Here is a 13,389-nt window from a genome sequence, read left to right as displayed (position 1 = left end):
GCACTTATATAAAGACAGCAAGTTGCAGAATAGAAAATAACTTTTGCTTTGTTAGAGGTTTTACAGAGGCCCTATGACCTGGTCTACGTTGACAGCTGCAGACCAAGATAATGGCAGACTAATATCTTGGAGAACCATCTTCCCCAAGTCAGACTTCAGGCTCCTTTTCTAGTAAATAGGGGAGGGGCTGTGGTTGGTTGTTGCAAACTTCTTGGTGTCAGATTTCTTTGTCCTTTGAATCCTTTGCAGCTGTCCACGTGAATCAGATCACCGTGTTCCTGTAACACCTGCAACAAAACAAACTTTTTCTATTCTGCAACTTGTTATCTTTATAAGAGTGCAAAAGTGTTAATATCCTTAAAGGTCAGAGTTTTGAGAATAGGATCTTCTGTTTATTTCAGCCTAAAGGCAACATTGTTTTACAAAAGTTGCAGAGCTAGCAAGACTAAGCCTAGAAAACACGGCAGAGGGTTAAAGGAAAGGAAAAGATCCAATATGGAGTCAGATTTGTTCTTCTCTATTACAGTGCCTTTGGGTGAGAGCTAAGAGGATGACTCCTGGGTGGGTCCTCTACAGTCCCAGGCTGCAGTTCAGGCAGGGTCCCTGCCAGATTCACCATGACTTTGGACCTGATCTCCCGCAGAGAAAGTGACAATTATTGGATTAAAATTACCTGTCAAAATCCCTTCAATTGCCTGTAAACTATACCACAGCAGGGGATGTCTCATTGGCCAGTTAACTGCCAGTCTCCCCTGATGCAAGGGACCAGCGTCACGGCGGGATCCATGGTGGCCTGGACAGTGCACATTCCTACTTTTCTCTCCAGCCTTGGCTTCCTAAAATTGATGCTTTGAAAGCTCCCGTCCCTCTTCCCTCTGGCCTGGTGTGAATGAAAAAGATACCTGCACCCACCTGGGCTGAGGCCAGGCCACGCACACAGCCCCATGCACACAGCCCACCATCTGCTGTCTACCCCTGGGCTCAAGTGCACCCTCTGAACTCCCCCACCCCAAACGTCCGCGTGCCTAGTGCCTCCGCCCTAGGGGTCCAGATCACCATCAGGACCATCAACCACCCAAGGCCCACAGGCCATTGGCTGGCAGCCTGGGATCACCCTGACCCATCGGGTCAGATGAGACACAGGGTGCGGGGATCAGGGTGCCAGGGCGGGAATTGGAACCTCTTTCAGCCCAGCCTGCCTCGCCCTGTAGCCTCAGACACTAACTATGAAGGTGCACACTAGGCTGGATCCCCCGCTGGTGGCAGTAGTCATCATTACTGGAGCTCAGATTTCCCCACCCCAACCACAGGGTTAGGGGTGAGGGAGTGAGCTTAGGGTAGGGGTGCACTCAGAGTGAAGGGGATCCCATGGTGAGGGGGTATAGGTTGAGGAGTGTGGGGCCGCTCAGATTGGAACTGACCTGGCTGAGAGGTGAGGAGTATAGTTTCAGGATTTTGGGGGTCCTGTGGTGAGGCATGAGGGTGTAGGGGCCATAGGTTAAGACCAAGCAGGACGGAGTGTCAGGGCACAGACCTCGGTGTGAGGAGAAGAAGCCCTGTCTTTAAGGTCTGGTGGGAGACTGGGCCTGGCCAGGGGTGGGAGGGTAGTAACAGGGAGGGGAAGGTGAGCAGGGGAAGTGGGGCTGGTGGGGTGTGGCCTGGCCCAGGGCAGTCGTGGTTCTAGTTCAGTGCCAGGACCCAGTCGGTGGCGGGGTGAAGGCTCTGGGGATGGAGACCCGGCGGGACGAGCAGGAGGGGCACCACCTGGCTCCTCCCGGCCCCAGTGGCCAGGTCTGGTAAAGCAGGAGACCCACCCGAGCAGTTTGCGCTGCAGGAGGGAGGAGGAGGAGGGGCGCGCACGCGCTGACGGACAGATGCGCGGACGCCGGAACCCGCCCAGAACGAGTGGAAGCTGGAGGCAGCCGGTTGTTCCTGGACCAGCTCCTGGAAGAGGAACACGGCCTGGGGTCTGGGCCGCCTCTTGCCCTTGGTTTGGCTGCCGCTGCCGGGCAGTTAAGGGGGCGCTGGTGGGGGCGTGCTGCTCGAAGCCGGCGGGTGACGCCTGGGCTGTGCGACTGAGGAGGTGCACAGGGAGGGGTGCGGAGGTGAGGTCACGGCCGCGCGTCCCGTTAGGACCCTGAGGCGGTTCCCAGCCGCCGCTGTGGTTAGTGGTAACCCCGCTATTAGTAGTTCCTGAACCCCTCGTTTTTGCCGCCGCTTATACCCGGGTTTAGGAGAGCAGGTACTGCCCCGGGAGGTGGGAGGGCACCGGACGGCTTCGAAGCATCTCTGACTGGCCCTCAGACCATGACCTGCTCCCGGGAGGCGGGTGCGGTGCGGTCGCGGGGCCTCGGATGCAATGGGGGCTGCCCCATGAGAGCCCCTGGATTTGCTCCCATCTTCCCCGCGGCCTGACCTTGGGGGCGGCCTCTAAATCCCCAGGTTCTTGTGACTCAGGTTACAGGTCAGGCTGCCCCTGGGAGGTGGGCGCAGTGTGATCAGTGTGCTGGGATGGCTGCAGCAACAGCGGGAAATGGTCGCAAACCCCGCGCTTTCACAGGGCAGCCCCAGTCCCGCCATCGCAGCCGCCGCCATTCCCTGACAGCACAGCACCTGCCTTCCAGGAGCAGGCTGGCCTGTAACCTGAGTTCCACGAATCTGGGGCAGCAGAGGCCAATCTCAGGCCATGCGCTGGGGAGTTTGAAGCCAATCCACGGGCTCTCATGGGCAGACCCCATAACCCGCCACTGCCTTCGACCACACCGTGCCCTCCTTCCAGAAGCAGGCTGACCTGCGGACCATGCCTGGAGCAGCAAAAGCCGAGCCCTGGACAGGCCGTGGGAGAGAAGGGGGCAAGTCGACCAGCCTGCCAGGTCGCTGCCCATCTCCCTGCCGCTGCCCCAGGTTCGTGGATCACTTGTTTTCAAGTCAGTGGGTTCCTGAGAGGCAGGAGCGGTGCAGTCAGGAGGCGGGGTCTGCGGGGAGGGGTGCTGCCCCAAGGGGATCAGGTGGACTTGCTCCCATCTCCCCCAGGGCCAGATCTGTGGACGGCCTCTGCTGCTCCAGGTTCACAGGACGCATGTCATGTCAGTCTGTCCCTGGGAGGAGTGCTCAGTGCCCTCGGGGCAGCCTCAGTGGCTGACAATGATTTTGGAAGTGGGCTCTAGCCCAGCATAACTAACTCTCCTTTCTTCTCTTGCTTCCTCAGTTGGTGGCTGTATAGGCTTTTTCATTATAGGTTATTGCTGGATAATGAACATAGGTTTCTCTGCTATACAGAAGAAACTTTATTTAAAATCTATTTTTATATATAGTGGCTAACATTTGTAAATCTCAAACTCCCAAATATATCCCTTGCCATCCCCTTTCCCTGGTAACCTTAAGATTGTTGACTAAGTCTGCAAGTCTGTTTCTGTTTTGTAGATGAGTTCACAGTGTCTTTTTCTCTATTTTTTTAGATTGCACATATGAGTGATATCATTTGGTATTTTTCTGTTTCTGGCTGCTTTCACTTAGAATGACGATCTCTAGCTCCACCCATGTTGCTGCAAATGGTTTTATTTTGTCCTATTCATGGTAGAGTAATATTCCAGTCTATAAATATGCCACAACTTCTTTATCCAGTCATCTGTTGCTACATTTAGCTTGCCTCCATGTCTCGGCTACTGTATACAGTGATGCTATGAATACTGGGGTGCAGATATCTTTTCACATTGGAGTTCTTTCCAGTTATATACCCAGATGTGGGATTTCTGGGTCATAGGGTAAGTATACTTTTAGTTTTTTGAGGGATTTCCATGCTTTCCATAATGACTACACCAAACTGGATTCCCACCAGCAGTGTAAGAGGGTACCCTTCCCTCTACAGCCTCTCTAGCATTTATCATTCATGAACTTCTGAGCGATGGCCATTCTGACTGGTGTGAGCTGATATCTCATTGTAGTTTTGATATGAATCTCTCTGTTTGTTAGTGATATCGAGCATTTTTTCATGTGCCTATTGGCCATTTGTGTCTTCATTGTAGAAATGCTTGTTTAGGTCTTCTGCCTATGTTTGGATTGAGTTGTTTGTTTTTTTGTTTTTAAGTTGTATGAGCTGTTTATATATTCTGAAAATTAAGGCTTTTTTGTTAGTCGTATCATTTGCAAATATTTTCTCCTATTCGTAGGTTGTTGTTTCCTTTTGTTTTACTTATGGTTGCCTATGCTGTGAAGAAATTTATGAGTTTAATTACGTCCCTTTTGTTTTTTTTCTCTTATTTCCATTGCCTGGGTAGATTGCCCTAGGAGAACGTTGCTAAGATTTATGTCAGATAATGTTTTGCGTATGTTTTCTTTTAGGAGATTTATCATGTCTTGTCCATCTGCAACTTAAGCCTGTACTCTAGATCTGTGCTTCAGTTTTGAATTTTGAGCTTCTTAGAGAACACCTACTCTTAGCTCATATGTCAGATTCAACATGTCTAAAGCTGATTTCATAATCATTTTTCTTGCAGCGTATCCATTTATTCAGTGGCATAATCATTCTTCTAGTCTTGAATACCCAAAGGCTTGGAATGGTCTTTGATTTATATTTCTCTCACCACCCTCCACATATTCTTGGCTTCTGGAACTGTATGTTTTTGGTTTCAAATGTCTATTCTGATTGCTGATACTCTGATGAAGAGCGTTCATCCCTGATACAAGAATTTTTCCTTCTGCTGAATTCTTGAATATTCTCTCCCCTCCTTTCAGTCAACCTTCAGTTTTGACCCTCCAACATCTAGAGTCAAGTCAAAGACTTACCACAACCAGATCTCAGCCAGGTAGTCTCGACCCTTAATCACTTTGGCCTTACCTTATTTGTTCCAATCATTATGTGACTTAGCCTCCTAGGGTAACCTGTGCCTTATTAAAAACCAGGAGTCACCAGTCTTTTCCTATCCAGTCCTCAGTTAAAACAGCTTAGAATTGCCCTGAGAACTAGTTGGAGCCCCATCCCCTTCATTGATTCTTCCCTATTTACTCCAAATATTTCTAGCTCCTCTTTGTATTTCTGCACTGTTCATGATCGGTAGCCTGTAATCTAGTCTTTGAGTACTGACTTGGTACCATTGCCGGTTGGTTTCCAATGTGTCTCCTCACTTAGCTGGTAACTGGAGAAGACTCCCTTGTTCAGCCTCCTTTATACCCTCACCCTGCTTAGCATCGGGCAATAGCAGGCATCCAGGCAGTGCTAACCTACTTTATTCGCAGGGGTGGTGGTTTGGAGTATAGCTAATAACTATTAATTCAGTGTTGCAATTAAAAAAGAAAGCCAAGAAAATCCATAAAACTTTATCTCCATGTTCAGTTTAGCGCTTTACCTCAACAGTTTTCTTAATTCTGTGTTTACATTCACATAGTGTTCAGTGCTTTTACAGTTCCCTGAGGCAAGCAGGTGAGTTGTCATTATGTTTGACTTTCACGTTACATTTCATATTGGATATATTTGTGCAATGACAAAACCTTCTTTTTTAAGTAAACAGCTGGAAGCCCAGAGAGACTAACAGCCTAACCCAGGGTCACCTGGTTAGTGTTTGGCACAGGCCAGGACCGCGGTTCACATCTTCCAGCTGCTCCTCTTCCAGTGCTGGGAAATGTAGCCCCATCAGCCAAACGGCCAAGTCTCATTGCTGCCCCTTTACCTGCCAGTGATGGCAGTGCTACAAAACGTGGCAAAGGAAAGGTCAGAAATAGGAGTGATAAAAGACATGGAAGTGCTGGAAATGGATCCTCAGCCTCTTCCTCCCTATTTGAGCACCTCACAAGTGTCCCACTCTGACACTGCTGTTCATTGATTATAACACAGTCTTTAAAATCAGACTGATCTTTTGTAGGACATGCTTTTATCCTGGTCCCTTTCCTGCTAGTAGTCACCGTCATGGGCAGAAAGTGCCTGACTGTGCTCTGTTTGTCACTTAGGTGGGAGGGGAAGTGGGAGACGAAGCGGGTTGAACTGAAGCCGAGCTTTTTACAGCTCTGTTGTTCTAGGACCAGAGCAGTTCCACTCCTGCTTTCATCACCTCTCCACCTCTGAGTCCCAGCCACCCACTTCTGCCTGCTTCCCCACATGCCACGTCCTGGGGGAGGACAGTGTGGTTGGCAATGCCCCCTCCACCCTCCGCCTTCCGCCCTGGGAGGTGCAGGAGTCTGCTTCAACTTTTGAGCTGTTTTGGTAGTTGGGCTTTTCCAGCCTTTCTAGGCATCTGCTTTCCAGCTCTGGGAAATTGGAGATGTAACTTAACCATACAAGTTCTATACTAATGTATTCAGTGGCATTAATGTGATGTTGTCTTTAAGGTGTTCTGGGACTGGATAGGAGGTTTTTAACACAGGATGCTTCACATCCAATTCTAAAGGCCTACAGGATGCAGGTGTAATTCAAGTTCTTACATGGCTGTAAGGCAGACATGGACATTATTTTATAATATGACCATATGTTCATAGATTACGGTTAGTCCGCCGGCTCTGTATCTAATAAAAGTTTAAATTCCAAACGCTTGAAGAAAATTTGCGGACCATGTCTTTTTGCCTGTAACTAGTTGCAAAAACTGAAATCAAGACTCTACCACAAGCCAGTGTTTCCCAGTAGAGAAACCCTCTAATTTTACAACCTCTAAGTAATGCGGTGGTTCTTTGGGTGAGATGAGGGATGCCAGAGTATTTTGTTGGGACACTAGAGTGGCATGACAAGTATTCTGGGACTGGTTACAGTTGAATCTCTGCTTCCTATATCCTGGACTGATTACAGAGTCAATGTTAGTGCGTTAACCAGCTTCTGAATGCAAGGGTAGCTAGGAAGACAACAGAGAAAATAGAAGGATATAAAGTAATGGAGAGACTTCAGAGCAGTACAAATGTTGACTTTGACACCACCAGCTGCTGACGTGAACTTGGCAGGAATTTGTGAGAAATGGTGGGTGTCACTGCAAGCAGGAGAGTCCTGCAGCTTTTGGGGTGAACAGGCAAAGGGGAGAACAGTTATTGTGACCACTCGGGGGCTGATTATTTGTGTCCTGAATGTGAAAATGTCTGGTCTCCTGTTCAATTTTGCAGCCACAACTTCACGTGACTCAGGGCATTATTTCCACCAGAAAACCATAAAAACATAAACAACCTCTGTTTCCCAAAGTGTTTGTTCTCGATCTGAGATGATTGTCCTGTGGTGGGAGGTAAGTGGGCGGTGGGTCCTAATACATCACTCCCTTTCACTAAAAGTCTACCTCGCTGTTTTTCACCCTACTGAAGAGGTGCTGCCATTCTGTTACACCTAGACCTATAAGACGGGCTTGCCTGAATCCTCAGGTGAATAGGGATAGTTATGTGAAATTTTAAATAATTGCTTGGGTCATGTGGTCCTTTGTTCCCTCCATTGGAAATCACTATTCCAGAGCAAATAGTATGAATCTATATAAACTATATTGTTTGTAAGATGTCTTCAGAAGTTTTGCAGTAGGTTTAAATATTTGCTTGGTGATGGCATCTTGATTGTTTGAAGGAGGCAACACTCACTAGGGGCTTTGTTGGCTCCCTTAGAGTTCCCTTACTGGCAGTAGAGTGTTTGTAGGCAGAGTTAGAAATTTAACTGTGCTGAGAAGCCAAATTTGCCCTCAGCTGGGAATTGGCAGAAGAGTCAGTTATGGAAGGAAGGCTTTAGGATTATCTGGTAGCAGAGTTGTGGGATCCAAGCCCTGGGAAACCTCAGCTTTTGTAGAGTATGTTCTGTAACAATAGGCTATTGGATAATTTTAACACTTGTTATGGGATGTAGAGTTGGGGAAAGACTTAAAAGTGAAAGAACCTTAAAAAAGAATCTCCAAATATTTTAAAGAAAACAGTACTCAGAATGAGAGCTTTCCTGGAAAAGACTAGTTCTTCACTTCACAGGGGAAGCAGGGAGAAGGTGTAACTGCACTTACGGTAACTTAAAAGGTAAACCTTACCCTCCCACTTAGCTGTTTCCTGGTGTAAGTTCATATTCCACATCTGTAGTTTTAGACATGATGTGTCATTTTCTGGTACTCCATTCTGCTTCTGAGTGAGAGACTGATGCAAAGTCACATAGCAATTGAAAAATTGCACAAAAGTCTTTATTGTTAAAAATGTAGATATGTGGCAGAGTGCTGCATTTGCAAATGACTTTCAGTACAGAGAACACTTAAAAGAATGCGGTGTTATTTCTTTTTTTATTCCTTTAAGCCTTTGAATAGAAGGTTTTCTTTGCAGAGTTTCTGGAGTACATCAGAACAAGCAGGAACTAAAAATAGCTTTAAGAAAGCACCAGTATAGATGTTGTTTATAGTATGGTATCTGTCTTAAAGTTAACTCTTTAAAGCAGGAAGTTGTAACTCTCAATTTCTTAAGCAAATAAATACATTCTTGACTGTTAATGACATACTTTGTGGGGTGAAGCCGCTTTTGCTTCCATTCTGAGCATTGAAAGGCCTTCAAGGATTATTCTACCAGTCCTCAATATTTTATTTTCCTTCTGTTGTGAACTTGTTATTAAACTTGAAGCAGATATAAATATCATTAACTTGCTACATATGTAGATATTTAGTGTTACATAGTCAGAAAGTTTGTGTACATCACACGTATCTACATAATTCCCCAGGTTCCAACTGTGTTCCTGATAAAAGAATGGTGGGAAATGGCATTATGGGGATATGTCTTACAGTACACAGTGTTTCCCCTGTTCCCTCTACCAGATCTGGATGTTCTTTCATCTTTCGGCTTCTAGAATTTCTACCTCTTTTTCTTAAGACAGGTGTAACTCATCCCCCTGCTCACACAAATATGCGTACACACACACACACACAATGTGCCGTAGGGAGTAGCGTGCACCATCCCATTCTCTGACTCCAGCTCTGATCCCACACACTGGAGGCAGTGTCTTGCACGAATTCATTTGTAAGTTCCTTTTTAAAACTCGAGTGGTCGGGAAATAGGACTGATATCCTCACCTAGTAGGCAAGCCCTCAAGGATAACTTCTATGGTTAATGCCAGGGTATCTTAATGTTTGAGTACCTGGGTTTCATGTCTTCCTGTACCACCTGTGTGACCCATGATTCCCACAGTTCTGTCTCCCGTTAGACTTTTTCTCTCAAACTCTGGACTCTTATAATATTCTGCTGATTTGGCATCTTCACTTGGAACTCTGATATCTTAAAACCAACATGTGTAAAAACTGAACTCTTGGTCCTCCTACCCCCCAAACTGGTTCTTTATGCAGCCTCCCCCATTCAGTTAGTGGAAACTTAATCCTTCCAGCTGCTTGGGTCAAAAAACTTGGAGTTATTCTGACTTTCACTGACATACCACATGAATTCTGTCAATAGATCTGGTTTAACACTGCCTTTAAAACATATCCAGAGCCCAGCCACTTCTCACCATGGCTCCTGCTTCCACTGCTGCTTCCCTGCCCTGAGCCACTGTCCTCTCCTCCTGCATAGCCCTTCTCAGTAGCTTCCCACCTTTCATCTCTGACCCGTTTGCACTATTCTCACCCCGCAGTCAAGTGAGCCTTGAAAACCTAAGTTAGATTGTGTCGTCCTTCTGCAGTGCCTCCCCATTTCACTCCGGGTAAAAGCCACAGTCCTTACAATCTCCTCCAAGGCCATACAGGATCTGCACTGACCCTTCTCCGCAGCTCCATCCGTGCCCCCATTCTGGAACATGCGAGGTCACGCTGGCCTTGGTGATGGTTATTCCGTCCTCCTGGGACTTCTCACCTCCTAGTCTTAATTCTAACCTCAGTTCACAGTGTGCCCTGCTCTGGTATTTAATACAACATCACCCTCATCCTATACCCTCAACTCTCTTTACTTTGCCCTTTTTACTTTTTTCCATGGTTCCTCTTTCCTAGCATGCCACCTCCTCTGCTGCTCTGTTGTGTGTATTGTCATCTCCACCCCCCACCCCAGCTAGACTCCAACCAAGCTCCGTGAGGACAGGACTTTTGTTTTGTTATTGATCTATTCCAAGTGCCTAGAGTAGTCCTGGGTACATTGTAGGCCGTCAAAAATTATTTGCTGAATAAATTAAAAGGCTATTTTAAAAATGAATCATCCTTTCATTAACAGGTGAGGAAAGGAAGCTGCATGAAGGAAAATGGTGCAGTAAATAATGATATTTGCCTGTTGTACTATGTATGATATATATATATGTGTTTTAGTCTTAATTTGGTATCTCAGTTTCTTAATTTAATAGCTGTATTAAGGTGTAATTTACAGGCCATACAATTCACATATTATAATTGTACAATTCAGCCATTTTAACTATTTCTAGAGTTGTGCAACTGTGTCCTCATAAAGTCCCCTTGTGTCCATCCATATGCAGTTCGCCCTCCCCTCAGTGGCACCCTGATTTTATTTGTTTTTGTTTTTTTGGCAATCACATCTGAAAAGAATAATTTACACAGCAGTACTAATATAGCTTTGCACTTTTAGAAATGACACACTTAAATATGAAATCAGGAGTCATTGCTGAATGTAGGCAGCAGTATCAGACATCGGTGAGAAGAATGGACTTGAGTGTCAGACTGGCTGCGATATTACCCAGCTCCACCATTTACCAAGTTACCCAAATTATTTTCTGCCTCAAGCTCTATGTCTGTTATATGGGTGTAATAATAGCAGCTTACAGAGTTGTGAGGATTAAGCAAACAGGGAAACAAAATTTAGTATAGTGGCCAGCTTATGTTATTACCTAAGAAATAGCCTTGCAGGTAGAGAGCAAAATTCAAATCAGTTTCTAAAGTATGTGTAAAATATGATCCAGTTCCTGCCTGGTTTGTAAACACGTATGCCTACTGCAGAATGTAAAAGCAGGCTAATTTCCAACAGAAAAGATCATTTCTCAGCATTTCTTTCAAAGGTAGTTGCAAAATAATTTTTACTAAATTTTCTGTGCCCATCTCTGACAGAGCTTTGACACCAGGGAGGTAATTATCTACATTTTTGTTAAAATGATGCTGACCATCAGGAAGTGTTCCGAATTATATTTTAGCCTTTATGTTGGGAAATATTGTGAAACTTCTTCTAAATTAATGGAGGAGGGGCATTCATTGTAGCTCTTGTAGCCTGATAAGGCTTCTCTAAATTATCTTTTTTTAAATTTTAATTAAAGTAATTAATTAATTTTTTGCAGGGGGTGGTAATTAGGTTTTTATTTATTTTATTTTTATAAGAAGTTCTGGGGATTGAACCCAGGCCCTTGTGCATGCTAAGAATATGATCTTTCACTTGAGCTATACTCCCCTAAATTATCTTTAATAAGGTCTTTTTCTCTGTTTTGTTATTTTCTTTTATGTACAGATGCACAAAGCAGGGTCATCAGAAGCCTCTCAATTCCAAAGATGATTATAGTGAAAAACATTGCACAGTGACAGTGAATCCTTGGAATATGAAGAAAGATTGTAAAGTCCTGAATGAATTAAGAAGGAATTGTTACATTAACTTACATGTAACCATGGCTCTCTTACCTTTATTTTTCACTTTATAATGAAGATATTCCTCACCCGTCAAGGTTGCTTTGTTAGATATAGGGAATATCTAAAGCCTTTTCTGGAAGTTTTTTAAATAAATAAGAGCAGGTAATTTATCAGAAGTGTGAATGGTGTAATCTGCTCTGTCTAGTATGGTAGCCACCAGCCACATGTGGCTATTGTGAATTGAGATGTTCTATAAGTGGAAAATACATAATAGATTTTCAAGACTTCGTACAACAATAATAATGTAAAATATTTATTAAAAGTTTTCAAAGTGTTAATCACACTTTTGAAATGATAGTATATTGGATATTTTGGGATAAATATAATTATTCCTGGAATTAAGTACACTTGTTCCTTTTTATTGTCTAAATGGGATTACTGGAAAATTGTGACTTGCACTATGTTTCTATTGACAGTGCTGGCTTCTAACTTATTGCAAATAATATGAAAAAAACTTTGATTAAGTATTTTATAATTGAGTAGTTGATTTCCATCATATTATTTTCAGGTGTACAACACAGAGGCTCAACATCTTTATATATTATATTCCATTTAATGTCACCATAAAATAATGGCTATATTTCCCTGTGCTGTATGATACAGCCCTATAACCTATCCATTTTATACATAGTACTTTTTACCTCTCAATCCCTTACCCCCTTCCTGCCTCCCTCTCCTCCTTCTCCCCATTGGTAACCACCAGTCTGTTCTGTGTACCTGTGAGTCTATTTCTGTTTTATTATAGTAATTAATTTGTTTTATTTTTTAGATATACATATAAGTTAATAAATAGAATATTTGTTTTTCTTTCTCTGACATATTTCACTTAGCATAATACCCTGTAGGTCCATCCATGTTATTGCAAAAGACATTATTTAATTTTTTAATGGCTGAGCAGTATTCCATTGTGTGTGTGTGTGTTCATGTGTATATATGTGTGTGTATATGCGTGTATATATGTAAATATACATATATATATAATATACCACAACTTCTTTATCCAATCATCTGCCAGTGAACATTTGGGTTGTTTCAGTGTGTTGGCTATTGTAAATAGTGCTGCTGTGAACACTGGGGTGCATGTGTCTTTTTGAATTATATTTTTCTCCAGACATATACCCATGAATGGGATTGCTGGATCACACGGAAGTATATTTTCAGTTTTTTAAGGAAACTCTATACTGTCCTCCATGGTGGCTGCAACATTTACATTCCCACCAACCGAGTAGGAGGGTTCCTTTTTCTCTTAAAAGGTCAAAAATTCTCTACATTTATATACTTTCCTTACAGTTTAGGACACAATTTGGCAAAAGCCAGATAGAATTTAATAGGAGTAAATACAGTATTTTTTCAAATGTCCATGCATTATGGATAGATATGTTATTGATGAGTTGGTTCCCTATTTTTGTAGATGCAGAAGTTTTTATAGCTTCACAGACATTTCAGTCTTGCAGAAAGAAAAATGTCTTTGCATTTTGCTGAACTTGTCCGGGTGGCTTTATGGAATTTGGTCCAGGCCTGCAGAGGTGAATACACATCCAAACCTGAACCATTTGAATGTCTGCAAGATTTTAAGAGTCTAGAATGTCAGATCTGGACTATAACTCTGGTGAATGACATCAGTGAGTGGACTCAAGAAAACTCCATTTGAGTGCAAAGCCTTTCATAAGCCAAAAAAGGCTTTGAAATTGTGGCAAAGCCAGAGACTTTTGTGCACCACATATGGCCACAAACCCATGGGGACAACCACAGGCCTTCTGGAGTGCCAAGGGAATTCCATGTGAGGAGTCCAGCACTCAAAGGAATCCAACAAGTCCCTGCCAGCCAGAGCACCTTCATTGCTACTGTGGTATTTTGAGCAAATGTCTTTTCTTCA

This window comes from Camelus dromedarius, unplaced genomic scaffold (genome assembly GCF_036321535.1).
Source record: "Camelus dromedarius isolate mCamDro1 unplaced genomic scaffold, mCamDro1.pat HAP1_SCAFFOLD_158, whole genome shotgun sequence".
In the NCBI taxonomy this organism is placed as follows: Eukaryota; Metazoa; Chordata; class Mammalia; order Artiodactyla; family Camelidae; genus Camelus; species Camelus dromedarius.
The sequence above is the reverse complement of the archived record's forward strand: the minus strand, read 5'-3'. Positions refer to the sequence as shown.